The sequence below is a fragment of the Mauremys reevesii genome, linkage group 9 (genome assembly GCF_016161935.1).
Source record: "Mauremys reevesii isolate NIE-2019 linkage group 9, ASM1616193v1, whole genome shotgun sequence".
NCBI classification, from domain to species: domain Eukaryota; kingdom Metazoa; phylum Chordata; order Testudines; family Geoemydidae; genus Mauremys; species Mauremys reevesii.
In genome coordinates this window covers 13,018,446-13,034,480 of record NC_052631.1, presented here as the reverse complement: position 1 = coordinate 13,034,480, position 16,035 = coordinate 13,018,446, and the positions used below count along the sequence as shown (strand labels likewise).

At 41.3% G+C, this 16,035-nt stretch overlaps 1 protein-coding gene across 1 annotated transcript in view; it reads left to right on the top strand.

Annotated features, from left to right (window-relative positions):
• NAALADL2 (N-acetylated alpha-linked acidic dipeptidase like 2) overlaps positions 1-16,035 on the top strand; it is a 651,889-nt gene that overhangs the window by 179,988 nt on the left and 455,866 nt on the right. The window lies entirely within an intron of this gene.

Below are 16,035 nucleotides of genomic sequence, written 5' to 3'. Positions count from 1 at the left end.
CCCTAATTTAAACATGTTTGGACACATTTTATTTAATTTGCTGGAAGGCCGAGACCTTGTAAACTATGTGTCTGCGTGGAGTAAATTCTTACAGCCAAGTTATACATCTATGAAAAAGTAGTGTATAATGGAAACATTGACAGATTTTACTATTGGAATGCTTGAGGGTGCTTCTAAAACAAGACCGTTACTGATTTGTTCCTTGATTATTTATCTGGAGTGCTAGGTTGACATAGACCCAGTATCCCTTTGAGATCAGTCACTAAATAATGGATGCAATCTTTGGCTAACAGACTTTCTGTAGTTTTGTGCTTTGGCTGCACAACACTCTGCCAGAATGTACTAATTTACTCTCCACTTGCCAGTTTTTCACATCTAGGTTATAAACAGGCTTTATTTTTTCCCTTTTTTCATTTACAAACAAATTGTTACACAAAGACATGTTTATGTGAATTTTTCTAACCTCAGTTAAAGGTTTGAGCTCTCTTTTACGAAATGTTTTGAGATGCTTACTATGAAAAAGCCCTATATAAATAAAGTGATTGATGGATTAGTTCATTTGTTTTTTAATTCTTCTACTAATGCCAGATAACTTCATTATTAAATATTACGGCACAGTAATCTTGTATATCTAAAATGCTAAAGGGCAAATTTTTGTAATCATGGCTACAATTAATTTGGCCCTCTATATATGCATACTCTTTTAAACCTGGATCACAAATTTTAGCTAAGGGTTGGACTCCTTCCTTACTGAAGATCATTTGATTTCAAATTGTAACACTTTAGTGGTATATGTGAAGTAACATTCTCTATGAAATCTCTACTATATGAAAACCTTTGCTATCATCTGCAAGCAATGAGCTTGGTGTCAAGTTACAAGTATCTGTCTTAAGTCTGAATGATTTATACATTTGATTATAATGTTTCAAAATTCTGCTTCACATACCTGTTTTTTAAATAGCTAATGTGTCATTCAACTGTCAAATATTATGCCTGACTATTAAAGCATTTTCCTCCAAACCTTCATTAAGATGTGGTTAGTTGCCTTAACTTCAACATGCAGTTTATCAGAAATTTATAGTGACATTCATTTTTGTTCCTGCCAGTTTGCTATTAGTTAATTAATTAATTTTATTTATATTCTGGTCTGAGATCAGTTAGCATTGCCCTGACATCAGCTTGCAGTATGATGGGAGAAATGTCAGTCTCGGTCAAACTGAAGTGGTTATGTTGAACCCCTGTGGACCCAATGCATTATTTGCTGATGCTCTTTCCCTGTTCATGTAACCGGATTTGCATGGTATGGTGTTTCAAATTTCGGGCTCCTGCAAACCACCTGCATCTGCTGAGGTTTTCAGACAAAGAAGTATGGAAGCTGGCCAGACTTATGCTGTGCTTGTGCCCATTGCTTACGTGTTTGATGGGAACATCTGGTAACACAGATGCTGAATTCTGGAGAGCCATAATTATTTTGAGAGGAGGGAGAAGTTGTCACACACAGTTATTATCATGCTACTATCACAGGTATTAGAATCAAGGAGATCATTTTGACAGCATATGTTTCCTCAACTTTGGAGATGAGCTATCTGGATGTCATGTAATATGCAGATTAAAATTTATCTTATGTTTTTATGTAGTTTGAAAGTTTAAAAAAAGCACAGAGGATGTGAATGGAAAATATTTTGTTTTCTCTGAATACCAGCTTCAAGAGCTATTGTGGTTGCTGCCAAAATATGTAGGATAGTCTATTACTTGTGAAAGCTGATGACAAGAGCCTCTGCTGGTTTTGCACTATGTCCTGGAGCCACTCATAAATAAGATTGTCGGATTTTGTACCAACGAATGGAAAGTCCCTCAGCTCTGCTTATCTCAGCTCTAAAGTCCTCTTCTCGCCTTCCCGCTCACATCTCTCTTTCAGAGTGTTATTAGAAAAAAATATGACAGGTGTGATTTTTGTGTACTTGTGTGTTTACAGAGGTATTCTAAAAACAATAATGTCAGGAATTTTAATTCAAGTAACAAGAATCTGCAACTAATTTATAAGGGCAGCCTTTCACTGGAAAAATAAAATCTGACATTATTAGCTGCAGGATTCATTTCTAATACATACTGGATTTTTTTTAAAGGCAAGCTCTATTTTTGGACATCTGCGGGAATGGGAATAAATGCCCTGGTGTGAAACTCCTTGAGTCCAGTATGATGCCTGGTAATACATTAATGTTTTGCATTTTTATAGGGCAGTCATGTACAGCAGTATTAATAATTGAAATTTCTAAGATAACATAACAAGTCTCTCTAGCAGAGCCAGGAATGGAACGCAGATCCCCTAGTTACCTGAACTTGGCTTCACGGATTAGCTAAATCCCTCTCATCTCTAGACCTTTAAGGACCCAATCCTGCATTACTTTATTCATATGAGTAGTTTCTTTGTTTTTAATACACCCGTGGGAATAAGTGCAGTATTTTGCCAAGAGCAGGCCCTAAAATATATAAGAATTCTGTGTCTTCTCTTGCTGATTCTAAATCTGAAGTCAGATTCATAAGACTTCAGATTGTTCTGATTTATTTTAGCTTTCAGAGAGTAGGGTTTTTCTTGTTTTTGTTCACCTACAAATTATATTATGAATTACAACAGAAGACTCTATAGGATGCTCTGTTTTTTAACCATTTGTGGGGGTTTCAAATTGTTTTATTTTATTCAGGTTCTTCTACTGCATCCATAACCATGGCGTCCAGTTGTTGTTTCCCCACTTGCTGGGTGACTTACTGGGTACTGAATAATTCTTGCAGTGTAGATTATTCACAAACATTTTATTGAGAGTATTCCATGTCTGAGCTACCTTGCTTGGTTTGGAGTTGGGCCAAGGTCACATGTCATTGTGTCTGTTCTCTGATTGGCAGAACATTCCTCTGAGACTCAGACATCTGGGCAAATGCTCACATTAGCCACTAATATTGTCCAGTATGCTTTCAGTGTGCACTGTCTGCAAACATTTCTGCCATCAAAGTTCCTCACTAGAATATCAAGAAATGCAAGTGCAACAGAGATATGAACACAGTCAAGGTGCATTCATTTTTAAAAATTGGATGAATATGTATAGCTCAGCCAAAGCAGCACAGATGTCAGGGCAGTTGAAAGGACATGGGGAACAAAAATCATTTATTTCAAAATATATAACATACAAACAGTTACCCCATCCATATGGTTTTTATACACTTGAAATAATGATCCAGCTATTGTGCCACTCCACTTAGATTTAGATGTGTTATTGGGAAAAAAAAAAGGGAGAAAGCATTATGTACATGAATAATTGTATAACATGTAGGGTTGCCAACTTTCTGATTGCAGAAAACTGAACACCCTTGTTCTGCCCCCTGCTCACGCCATCCTCCCTCCCTCTGTTGCTTGCTCCCCCCCCCCACTCACTCATTTTCACCAGGCTGGGGCATGGGTTGGGGTGTGGGAAGGGGTGAGGGCTCTGGCTGGGGATGCAGGCCCTGGAGTGGGGCTGTGGATGAGGGGTTTTGGGTGCGGGCCCTGTGGTGGGGCCATGGATGAGGGGTTTTGGGTGCGGGAGGGGGCTCAGGGCTGGGGTAGGGAGTTGAGGTGCAGGGGAGGGAGGGGGGGTCAGGGTTCCAGCTGTGGGTTTGGGCTCTGGTGTGGGAACGGGGATGAGAGGTTTGGGGTACAATAGGGGGCTCCAGGCTAGGGGATGGGACAAGGGACTGGAGTGTGGGAAGGGGCTCCATGCTGGGGCAGGGGGTTGAGAGGGGGTGAAGGCTCTGGCTGGGGGTGCAGGCTCTGGTGTGGGGCTGGGGATGAGGTGTTTGGGGTGCAGGAGGGAGCTCCATGCTGGGGCTGAGGAGCTCGGATTGTGGGGGGATGCAGGGTGTGGGTTCCGGGAGGGTGTGTGGGTGTGGGAGGAGGCTCAGGGCTGGGGCAGGGTTGGGGTGTGGGCTCTGGGCGGGAGTTGGGATGTAGGAGGGAGCTCGGGGCTGGAGCAGGGGTTTGGGGGCAGGGGCGGCACCAGGCACCAGCTCAGCAAGCGCGTGCCTGGGGCGGCGAGCCGAGGGGGGCGGGCGGTGTGCCAGTCGTCGTGAGGGCGGGAGTCAGAGAGTCTTCTGCGGCGTTTCTGTGAGAGGTCCGCCGGTCCCGCCCTCACCTCCTATCCACCCTCTTTAAAAAGCGACCAGTCCCTTAGAGTTTTTCTTCCTTAAGTCTATGGAGAGTAATGTTTATGCTAAGAGAGACAATAGTCTCCTGGTGCTTTTTCTCTGCATTGTATCAATCCCTCTATACAGTGCCTTCTGCTTCCTCTTCTGTAAAATAAAAATAACACAGTGGGCTAAATCTTGATCTTAGTTATCCTTGTGTAAATCTGGAGTACCCACACTGGTGATACTCTGAATTTACACCAGTGTCACCGGGGAACAGAATTTAGCCCAGCATGTTTCTTTATCTGTTTTGGGCTATGAATACTTATCACTGAACGGTATGTAACATACATTGTAAAAATGAGACCAATATAACTTAATATCTTTTATTTTCCCTTCAACGTCCAGACAACTGGATTTTCAAAAATTACTGTATGTACATTTTGAGTAGAGGGGTGCCGTTGTGTTTGCTTTGCTGCCTTTTTAACACAGTCTTGGGTGAATAACTAAGAGGCAGCTAATTTCACACAGGCAGGGGTGGCTCCAGACCCCAGCACGCCAAGCGCGTGCTTGGGGCGGCATGCCGTGGGGGACGCTTTGCCGGTCGCCGGGAGGGCGGCAGGTGGCTCCGGTGGACCTCCTGCAGGCGTGCCTGTGGTGGGTCCGCTGGTCTGCGGCTCCGGTGGGAGGTCCACCGGAGCCGCCTGCTGCCCTCCCGGCGACCGGCAGAGTGTCCCGCACGGCATGCCGCCCTGCTTGGGGCGGCGAAATGTCTAGAGCCGCCCCCGCACACAGGGGAAGGGGAATGTAATGAATCATGAATGTGCATACAATATTTTAGCTGGAAATGGTGAGGATTGCGTTTGTTCTTGAGAATTGTACAAAATACCAATGCAAATGATGCAGACACTTTCTGTACCCCATTCTTTGCCGGAAAAGTAAAGCTGTGTTGAAGAACATAAGCAAACAAAAATATAGCAGCATACCCATTTCCTAAAAATAAGTGGGGAGTTAAAGCCATCTGTAGATCTTGCCATATAAAGTCACATTTTGTACTTTTATGAGTGTAAATATATTGAATGCAGTTGTCTGATTTAAAATAGGGATGGCTTTTTTTGTTTTGTTTTTGTTTTGTTTTAGTACGCTGTTTTACTGTAGCTTTTTGTGTGAATAAAGCAAAAGAGATTTTTCCATTTTAAAGAAGAAAATGAGACTTTTTTTCAATTGAAAGTAATAAATTGCACTATAACTCCATGTGTTATGTCATTAATCCACATACACATTTGAAGATTCAGTGCAATTTATCTGTTGTGTGGTGAAATTGCTTCCCTGAAGCCCTCTTTGAGTTGTACAAATATAATGGTGGTCTGAATCATGCAAATATTGGTTTGTGCAGAAGATGTTTGGACTCCAGCACAACTGTGAGTTGAGGCAAATAAAGTTAAGCTCTAGATTACACCGTAATGGGTCTTGATGTCCTTGTGCATCTGGGGTCTGATCCTGAACTATTGAGGTGAATGGGAGTTTCTCTGTTGATTTAATGGCACCAGGATCGGGTCTTTCATTGCTTTCTTGCAAGTTTGCAGTACAAAATAGGGGCCAGGGTGGAGAATGGGCATGTCTGCCCTCCACGGCCACCACGTGCCTCACAACAACCTCCAAACTTGCCGTCCACACACATACATCCACAACTGCTCTGAGAGACAGGCAGCAGCAACTTCAGGAGGGTAAGGAGGATTTCCCTGTCAATCTTTCCACTGATCTGGGAGCACAAGAGCTATTTCCATTAGGGAGATAGCTGAAAACTGACATTTGTTCAAGCTGAGCACACCTGGGCTATACTGTGTTGTAATTTATGTGCACGTGGACACCACCGAGGAGTCTCCTTCTGACTTGGGCTTCTAGTTACTAAACCATGGGCTATAGCAATTGAGACTGTTTATGTGGCTTTGGCTTTGGTTTATGTGGCTTTTGTGTTGGTTTTACGTTGAAGTTATGGGCCATAGTTATTGCCTTTGTGGCAGAACTTGTGAGCTGCTGAATGCACATAATAGCAGGGTACTCTTGGCATCCTCCAGGATGAGTTCCCTATTTAGCTAGGGCTAGCCATTACTGGCTTGGCTGGCTCCTGTGCCTGAACTATACTGTTAAAAGGGCCCTTTATGGCTTCTCATTTTTCCAGCGTGGTGTCCCTACATTTTTACATTCTAACTTTCTGCATTCCTCATATTATCATTCGCTAGTTGTTTCATAAACTGTGAATGTAGAAGTTTCCCAAAGTGAGTCATTATGTAGGTTCGACTTGACTTTGATGTTTGCTGCTTTATTGTTTTGTTATATGTTGAGTAGGAATGGATGCCATGAGACACATTTTGTAACTTCCTGATATGGCTTGTTGATGCTGCAAGCTTAAGCAATTTAGCATTGTTTTCAGCTCTCTAGCTTTACAGGTGCTGAATGAAGACTCTCTATTCAATTTTATGTCCTTACTTGTAGCAGTTTAATGCCTTGTTCATGCTACGCTACTTACAGTAACACATTGGGCCAAATCCTAGCTTCAGATGCACCTGTGTAATTCTGGTGTGATTAAATCAGTTTAACCAAGGACAGAATTTGGTTCACTGTTACTATCAAACTGTCTGGAGTGGCTCACGAGTATGAATACCAGCGTTTAGGCAGACTGTGAAGAAGGGGTAAATAGCTGACAAGAAGGGGTAAATATCAACAGAGGGAAAGTTACTTTTTGTAGTGCTAATGGGGGTGGATGTGGCTCATTCTCACACCTTCTTGTCAACTGTTGGGAATAAGCTACATCCACCCTGTTTGAATTGGCCTCATTAGCACTGATTCTTCCTCCCCACCCCACACACACACTTGGTAAGGTAACTCCCATCCTTTCATGTGCTGTAATATATATACCTGCCCGCTGTACTTTTCACTCCATGCATCTGATGAAGTGGGTTTTAGCTCACAAAAGCTGATGCCCAAATACATTTGTTAGTCTCTAAGATGCCGCAAGGACTCCTTGTTGTTTTTATAGAGATAACAATTTCTCTTGACAGGGATTTTCCTTCCCTTTTCCCCAGAGCTCAAGCTAATGGGATGAGCCTTTGTGCATGTCTCCTCTTCATGGGTGAGGGGGGAAGGGAACCATCAACAAAGTCTTTTGTTCTCTGATGTCCCGCAATGGCTTGTTTGATGTCTATAGGCCTTCTTTTGTTGGTCAGGAGACAAAACCTCTTGTAATAACTAGTATTTCACACCTGGTAATGCTTCTCTCCTGACTGGGAGATTTTCCAGTTTTGTGGCAACCACTTTTATAGTTACAGAGCAAATATGTAAAAATTACCTTATAACGTAGGATATAGATATTATAAGTAAGATTAAGGCATGAAGCAATTTACAAGCATATCATAAAGTCCAAACACAAAAATCTAATACCTGGTGTAGATAATACTTTGTCCTACCATGAGTTCGGGGGACTGGACTAGATGACCTCTCGAGGTCCTTTCCAGTCTTATGATTCTATTTTAACAATGCTAGCACACATTGTTACCAGGCCTGGTTTCTAGCTATGCATTTGTCAGTGTTCAGTGAGGCCTAGGGCCCTTGCCATGAGGTGATACCTGGTCTGCCAGTGTCACAGTTGCATCTACTGTCTTGCATTTAGTTGCCACATTCTGAGTTGATCACCTTACAACTGGATTTTAAACTGCATTCTTATGGAACATCCAACACACTGTCACTAGTCAGCCTGTTAGCTCTTCCATGATGCAATTCACTTGAGATGGCTCCCCAGTTCCTTCCTGGCATTCTCTTAGAACTTTTCCTGTCTGATACAGCAGTGCCTCCCCTATCACCCTCTTCCCCCTCACCACCCCATCAACATTTACTGAGTTTCTAAATGGAAATGCAGCCATTATTTCTTGTTCCAAGTTTAGAGAAATATTGCAACATTTCAGACCAACCACTGTGTAGTAACTGTGGGTAAATATACACTTTTAAAATCAATTAATACAGTCACAGTTGCAGTAATTTTGTGATGGTCACCTTTTAGGATGCTAAACTATTGTCAGTGACATGTGACTCTTTTAGCTATGATTCCTTTTTATTATATTGCAAATGTGCTTGCAATGGTAGGCGACAAATGTGTGTTCCAGTGGTTCTTTTATCATGTACTCGTATAGTTTGGTCGTAATTTCTTAATGTGTATTTTGAAATGTTCTCTGTGGAACAGGCAGAGTGTTAGAAAGAACCAATACAAATGACATCTTCCTAGTAAACTGAATGGACTCTCTTCATTGGACATTCATCAGTCCATTTTAACTGAAGTATTGACTATGTATTTCCCTGGTGCGTCAACAGGCCACCTACTATGTGAGTATTGAGCAGTCACTCTGTGAAGCTGTTCTTCAGTCTGTTTAGAATGGAGATCCCTTTATTACATTGCTTTGATCTCTGCTTATTTACTATAGCCAACAAATTATAGGCTTGGAATATTGTCAAGCATACGTCATTTATTTGGGGGCCTCATGTGTTATTTATTTTTCCATCATTGGTGATCCTGGCTTTCCTGACAAACATCTGCACACCCACTTTAGGGTCTGCGCAACCTGGACAAGTTTTTTATTTTCAGGGTTAGTTTGTTTTAGGATGGTACTTAATGTGTTCTAACATTTGTCAAATAAACATGAGTTGTCTGTTCACGATTTTTTTTCCCTATTATCTGCATGCCAGATACTATTTGAGCAAGAGCTAGTACGCTATGCTGGACCACATCAGCTTCTGCGGAGGGGATTTAAAGAGCTCTGCAGGGAGCCCCGAGCCCTTTAAATCCCGGCCCGCAGCTTCGGTGGCTGGGCTGGGGCCAGCATTTAAAGGGCCCGGAGCTCTTGTGAGTTACTTTCACCCCTGGTTATTTTTAAAGATTGGATCTTTCCAGCCTTATCACAGTGGAGGAGTTACTATTTTTTCAGTTGGTCTTTCTCAGGGGCATAGTTGTCAGATGCTTCCCAGTGCTAATTAAACTGAAATCAACACGATTTCAGAGCCTAGGAAGATGGATCTAGTGACACTACTTCAAACGTAGAAATTTCTATAGTCAACTCAAAGAAATGTGATGGATGTAATATACTAAGCAGAGATCTTGAGTGCATCTTTCCCTATGAAATATGCAAAGACTAATATAGACATTTCCATATGTTAAAAATATTTGGCAATTTATGTCACTTACATTGAGGCTGCATGCAAAATATTGTCCTTGCTGAAATTTGATTTTAGATATTCACTTGTACACAGTACATTTGCTACCTTTGTCGTAAATTCTCCCACATAGGTGAAGTTTTGTATTAAAGAATGACAAGGTTCCCACCTAAATATGTTTACCTAATGTGTAGCTTCTAGTTACATACAGAAGGTAGGTTCCAGGAGCAAGATATCAAAACAGACACTCTAACCATATTCCAGAAGCCAATCGTCTTCTCACGAGCAGTTCTCAAGCTGTTTTTATATACAGTGCTCTGTCTCCAGGCAAAGAGTTTGATTAGAATTCCAGGCAAAAAAAATAACACTGTAAGATGTAGTTAAAGTTGAGAGTATGTCTGTAATTTTAAGGTTTTTTAAAAATAAAACCTTTTCCAAGAATGCTGTAGTACAGTAATCAAACAATAGAAACCGAGGACATTCAAAGCTGAGATTAAACTTAAAACCAAACATTTCAAAGTGTTGACACATACCGGTAACGTACTATATGATTATCTTTTAAGATTTCAGTGGGAGTTAGGCACCTAGGTGCTTTTGTGAAAAATCCTATTAAGTGCTTATCTGCATTTTTAGGATCCTAAATACCTAGAATCTAGCCATTGGATCCTTAAGTGTCGTTTATTTTCGATGAGAGTTAGGATACCAATTAACTTCTGAAAATGTGATTATTGCTCCAATGTCATGTAGGCACTTCTGAGCATTCTACCCCATCTTTAAAAAGGATGCGGAAAAAGGAGGCGTTTTGGGTAACAAAAAATGTTAAATGTACAGAGAGGCTTCCATATGAGAAAAGACAGAAACGATTGTGAATGTTTACTTTAGAGAGGATGGGAACATGAGGGAACATGATAAAAGTATACCAACGTAAGAAGAAATGCTATCAAAGATGGTAATTTGGATTCTCCTATGGCTCCTCTGTTGAAGTATAAGAAAAGGGAGGCATTTAATGAAATTGAAAGGTGACGAATTTAAAAGTGGTTAAGTGCAGTGCATTTTTAGACAATACTTAATTAATCTGTGGAACTCTCTGCCATGGAATGTAAAGGGAGGAGCTGCAAGTGCTGTGCTGCACAGGTAGTGTAAGAGGGTAGAATTCAAATGATCTTGACAAACTGGAGAAATGGTGGTAAATAATTTGGACAAAATTCAATAAGGACAAATGCTACTACACTTACGAAGTACTACATTTAGGAAGGAATAATCCATTAACCAAATACAAAATTGAAAATGACTGCATAGGAAGGAGTACTGCCGAAAAAAATCGGGGGTTATAGTGGATCACAAACTAAATATGAGTCAACAATGTAATATTGTTGCAAAAAAGTGAATATAATTCTGGGATTTATTAGCAGGACACAAGAAGAAATTATTCCACTCAGCACTGATAAGGCCTCAGCTGTAGTACAGTGTCTAGTTCTGGGGACCATAATTTGGGAAAGGTGTGAACAAATTGGATAAAGTCTAGAGAAGAGCAACAAAAATGATTAAAAGTTTAGAAAACGTGACCTACGAGGAAAGATTGAAAAAAATTGGATTTGTTTTGTCTGAATAAGAGAAGACTGATAAGTCTTCAGGTATGCAAAAGGTTGTTATAAAGAGGAGGGTGATAAATCATTCTCCTTATCCACTGAGGACAATGGACTTGAATTGCGGCAAGGGAGATTTAGGTTAAACATTAGGAAAAACTTCCTAACTGTGAGAGTAGTTAAACACTGGAACAAATCACCTAGGGAGGTTATGGAATCTCTGTTATTGATGGTCTTTAAGAAAAGTTTAGACAAACACCTGTCAGGGATTGTCTAGCTAAAATTTAGTCCTGCTTCAGTGCAGGGAATTGGACTAGATGACCTGTCAAGGTCCTGTCCAGTCCTACATTTCTATGATTTCTATAATGGAAGCCAAAAGCTGAATAAGATTCAGAAGGGGTTAGACATTTTTATAGATGATTCCAATGGGAGTTAAGTGCCTAAGTACTTTTGAAGAATCTCATAGGTGCCTATATGCATCTTTAAGCATCCAAATACTTAAAGTTTGGCTCTTAGTGCCTATTCCCTTTTGAAAATAAGCTCACCGAGTCACTCTGTGAAACTTTTACCCAGGGTGACCAGAAGTGAGCACAGTATTCTTGGTGAACATTTATTTGTATAATGGCTTTGTAATATATTCAGTATTATGCTCTATCCCATTTTGAATTCTCTGTACCACTTTGCTTGCTTTTTTCGCTGTTTTGTCTGTTGAGCAGAAGCTTTCATTGAGATGTCCACAGTGATACTCATGTCTTTTTTCCTGGTTGGTTACAGTTATATGTATGAATATTAAAAATTATTCCTTCCAGTGAGCATTACCTTGCACTTGCCAATTCTGAATTCCACCTCTCCTTGTGCTGCCCGTGCTTATTAGGATCCTCTTGGCTCTCTGCTGTTGTCTTGACTAACTGAAATTATTTATTCACTTGCCCCATCTGCTTTTCGCTCATTGTGACCCCAGCGTCCTCCACATCAGGTCCCTTTCTCCAGTCCCCACCTTTTCCTTCACCAACTCCAGAGTCCCAAAAAATAGTAGGGATCAGGCAAGACACTTACCAGGTTTCTTTCCCCTGATTTATTTCTTACTTTGTATGGCACCCACTGGACAAAGATCCCTAAGTCATTTTCCCTGGGATATGCCCTTCATGTATAGGAAATACCATGTGTATAATATGGACCTGTGGCAGGGTGCTGCTGGGGAAGTCTCAATCAGCTCCTGCTACTCTGGCCCCAATCAGGGGAAATGAATTGAGGCTGGGAAAATAGCCTAGGTTTTCCTAATCACTGACTGACTGAGCACCTGCCAGCCTCATTAGGTAGGAGCTATAAGGCTGGGAGGAAGTGAGTGAAGAGGGGGGCAGAAACCAGGAGGGAAGAGAGGCTCAGTGAGCAGTAGGAGCCTTTTACTTTGTTGCTGACCAGGCCTGTGTTAGGCCAAGCCATTGTAAATAGCCTGTATATAGTAGGAAACTGGTGGTGGGAAACAGCAACAAATAAAAAGCATGGGTGTTGCTCCAGCTTGGAGTGCCCCTGAGTCTGTGAGGAGTTGGTCCAAGGGGCCGAATACGCAGGGGCGCAATGGACATCCCGTTACAGGACAGTACACTACTCTATGTACTGGGTCAATACCATGTGCTCAAGAAATGACTCTGTGAAATGTATTCTGAACCTTGCTAGAAATTAGACCAGAAAATCATGAGATGCTTGGAGAGGGGAAGAGGAATTAAAATCAAAGTAGCACCTAAACATCTTTAATCCAGCACTTTCCAGATTCTAACTAATTCTTCTCATGTCCTGTTGTAAGCATATCGATTTGCAAACAACTCACCCAAATGGCAGATAGGGTAGAAAATAAGGATTTAGAGTGGAAATCTAAACTCACTTTTAAGTATGGAGTTACACAACTGATGTGCCCATAATGCAGATGCAAAGGGAAATAAACAAGTTTGCCCGTCCAATGACCCCAGGCATTGCTAGCCATTAGGAAGAAAAAAGACCTACTGTGGTAATTAAGCCTTTTGGAACACTGCTGCAGAACTCATTTAACACTTTAGACATTGGCTTAACCCACTTGCAAAGCCCATTGAGTACCTAGCCATTGATAAAGCGATTGATCACGCTGAGGAAAAGACTTGAATATAGACTGTTGTACTGGGCTTACAAGACCGTTCTTTGTGTTTGGGTGTCTCTAGAGGCTCCTTCTTTTGCTTGCTAGAACAAAGTGATAAGAGGTGAGTTCCTTCTGGAATTCTTCACCTTTAAATAACTTAATGCTACTGACAGATTTCTGGAAGATCTGATCCAGGCAACTCTCTAAAGTATTTCCCTTTCAGAGCTAAGTTATTTTAGGCTTTGGGGCTTAATTAATACCATTATAGTATGTCCCTCACCTACTGTATGTAAATCTTGAAATACGGATCATATATAATTACGTACATTAATCAAGCAAGCTTCTTTATCATCGCCCTGTACTCAGCTAAATTTCCTATTCCTTTAAACAGTTAGTTGTTTCCTTTTTACTTTTTCATTACTGAATATTCTTTATTTAGTCTGATTTTTAAAAAGAACATTTCTAATCATCTCATTTTTATTTCTGGAATTCAGTTTAAATTCAAATAGATTTGTTAAAAGAACAGTGTAAACATTGGGTTTAAAAAAAAAAAGAATTCAGAGCCTCACACACTGTTCATTTGATTCTCTAACACAGGGGTGGCCAACCTTAGCCTGAGAAGGAGCCAGAATTTGCCAATGTACATTGCCAAAGAGCCACAGTAATACGTCAGCAGCCCCCTGCATCAGCTTCCCACCCCACTCCCAGCACCTCCCGCCCACCGGCAGCTCTGCCAGTCAGCGCCTTCCCCCTTCCTCCCTGCACCTCCCAATCAGCTGTTTTGTGGCATGCAGGAGGCTCTGAGGGGCGAGGAGGAGGAGCGAGGGCATGGCAGGATCAGGGGAGGGAGCAGGAAGGGGTGGAGTGGGGGCAGGGTCTGTGGCAGAGCCAGGGGTTGAGCAGTGAGCACCCCCTGGCACATTGGAAAGTTGGCGCCTGTAGCTCCAGCTCCGGCGTCGGTGCCTATACAAGGAGCCGCATATTAACTTCTGAAGAGCCACATGTGGCTACAGAGCCACAGGTTGGCCACCCCTGCCCTAACAATAGGCCAGGTCAGTGCTTAACATGAGTGTGTGTGGGGAGAGGGGATGCAGACCTGCTCCCTCCCAAAAAATAAATCAAGATCAGTCATTGAGGGGCATGCTTTACACACTGTTTTGCCAATGTTGCTTCTCCCAGATTATGAAAGGCTTTTCAGACCACTTTAAAGACTGCCCCAGCTAACCACAAGATCAAACCAGAGGTATGGAATAATGGAACTATACTTGTCCTTGACACCCAATAGTCCTTGTTTGTTTCCCATAGTTTGTTTTAAGATATGAGGACAACATACAATCAATCATCAACTTCTAAAGACTTGTCTGCACTGCTTCCCAGTTTGGACTACCCAGGTGTGAATATCAGTACGCATCAACGTTCTGTGCTGTAATGTCTCCCGTGTGGATGCTGTGAGCACACACTAAAAGGTTCCTCATTCGTATAAAAACCCCTTTAAATAGGGTTACATTAATGTGAACTAGGAACCTTTTCACTCGTGACCATAGCGTCCACATGGAGGAGTTACAGTGCAGCACTTTGGTGCGCACTGCTATTCAGTCTCTCATAGTCTGAAATGTGGGGCATTGTAGACAGGCCTTTAGAATCAAGCTTCCTTCTGACTTACAGCCCAATCCACCTCCTTGTCATGTGGAAATCCAAATTTAAAATTCCATTGACAAAAAAACCCATTAAATTGATAGTGTAGCATTATTTAATAGAAGTCAGAACCTAATCTCTATGTATACACTCTCAATAACTCCAGTAACTCAGATTTTGGGTATATTTCAATTGTTTTGATTGTATTTATTGTAACACATTAAGCAGGCCATAGGTATTTATTTACAATCACTGATGTAAAACCACCAAAATGTAGTTGCTGTAACCACTAATCTGAAAAAGTATAGTTAACAGGCAATGAATTAATTAAAATGTGTATTGATTTGAGTTAACCATAATTTTGCTGAAACACAAGTATACCTGATTTTAGTTCCAAAATGTATTAAATTTGGATTAGCTTTTACTGAACTCTTTTTGATTTAATACTTCAAATACACAACATTCTAAATATTCTATTTTATAGAAAACTGTGGTGAGGTTTCCCTGTAACAGGGTTACAAGATAGAATGTGTGTACCTGGTCACAGGATTTTTTTTTTTTAATTTAAAAATCAAACATGCAACGACTGGGTGGTGGATTCACTTTTTAAATGAAAATCTGACTCTCAATCTCCTGACCATTTTGTTTTTGTATGGGTCAAATCCTCAGGTTCTTATTCATGTTTTGTTCAGTCCCCGTTCATAGAGGATAGGTCCATCAATGGCTATTAGACAGGATGGACAGGGATGGTGTCCCTATTATCTGTTTGCCAGAAGCTGGGAATAGGTGACAGGGGATGGATCACTTGATGATTACCTGTTCTGTTCATTCCCTCTGGGGCACCTGGCACTGGCCACTGTTGGAAGACAGGTTACTGGGCTAGATGGACCTTTGGTCTGACCCAGTATGGTTGTTCTTATAGAAAACTCTGTCTGAGTCAATAAGGGAATTGTAACTGGGTTAGGTTTAGAGATTCATAGATTCTAAGGTGAGAAGGGACCATTTCTGATAATGTAGTCTGACCTCATGTTTAACAAAGGCCATAGAATTTCATCCAGTTTCTTCTATATTGAACAGAACAGATCACATCAGAAATACGTCTAGACTTGATCTGAAGGCATCAAGAAATGGCGAATCCACCATTTCCCTTAGTAGTTTGTTCCAGTAGTTAATCACCTTAACTGCTGAAAATGTGTTTGCTCTATATAAACAACTGAGTAAGGACTTCAGTATTTGTCCTTGCAGTGCAGAACTGATTAAAAAACACTCCTCCTATTACTATCTTATTCCTCCCTCAGCTTCTAACCTATGGAGTTTGGGGGGTACAATATATTAACCGCATTTAAT